Source organism: Mustelus asterias, chromosome 2, assembly GCF_964213995.1.
Source record: "Mustelus asterias chromosome 2, sMusAst1.hap1.1, whole genome shotgun sequence".
Classification (NCBI taxonomy): Eukaryota; Metazoa; Chordata; class Chondrichthyes; order Carcharhiniformes; family Triakidae; genus Mustelus; species Mustelus asterias.
This window is the reverse complement of record NC_135802.1, coordinates 136,663,157-136,664,164: the sequence shown is the minus strand read 5'-3', so window position 1 is coordinate 136,664,164 and position 1,008 is coordinate 136,663,157. Positions and strand designations below refer to the sequence as shown.

General features: G+C 45.5%; 1 pseudogene; it reads left to right on the top strand.

Moving 5' to 3' along the window:
* Positions 1-499: 499 nt before the first annotated feature.
* On the top strand, positions 500-668 carry LOC144481900 (U2 spliceosomal RNA; annotated as a pseudogene).
* Positions 669-1,008: the final 340 nt, after the last annotated feature.

Here is a 1,008-nt window from a genome sequence, read left to right as displayed (position 1 = left end):
ATTTAATGGACATCGAGTGACCAGCTGTCCAGCCCCTGCAGAGAATTTGGGAGCTGGTGGAATACCAGCGGCAGTGTGAGGAGTCCCTTATGTAGCCATTAACTGGTAAAGTTGTAGTGAAGGTGGGCAGGCAACGGGCGTGGCATCTCCATCATGTGACACAATTGTAACACCAACGGCCTTTTGGCTAAGATCAAGTGTAGTATGGATCGCCTGCACTTGGTTGAGGTCATTAGGTTACACTGAGGCTTCATATGTTTCATATGAAGCAATTTTTAAAAGCGGCATCTCGGCCTTTTGGCTAAGATGCAAATGAGCTCAAGTCTTGGAGGAGGATCCTCCCCCTTCTCCAATCAGCTTGGCTCATGTAGATCAGGCCCAGGACAGGGTGGTTTTGGTCTCCCGCCCTGTCTTGTCAGCCTGGATCTGAAATGTCTCAACTTGTTGAGACTCTGAATTGGATTTGATTTGATTGAATTGGAAAAAGAATTGTAACACCAACCCTTCTCGGCCTTTTGGCTAAGATCAAGTGTAGTATGGGTTGCCTGCGCTTGGGCGAGGTCATTAGGTTGCATTTAAGCTTCATTTTCATATGAAGTAATTTCTAAAAGTGGCATCTCGGCCTTTTGGCTAAGATGCAAATGAGATTAAGCCTTGGAGGAGGAAACCTCCCCCTCCTCCAATCAGCTTGGCTCATGTAGATCAGGCCCAAGACAGGTGTGTAGGCCCTGTCTTGTCAGCCTGGATCGGAAATGTCTCAACTTGTTGAGACTCTGAATTGGACTTGATTTGATTGAATTGGAAAAGTATTTTTAAAAAATTGTAACACCAACCCCTGCCTCCAAACTCTTGCCTGCCAATCTGTTCCTGGGAGAGATATAAAATTCCACCCATTCCCTGGTTATTATCATATTGCTCTTTGTGGGAACTTGTTGTGCATATACAATCCTACAGTGCAGAAAGAGGCCATTTAACCCATTGAGTCTGCACCAACTCTCCAAAAGAACA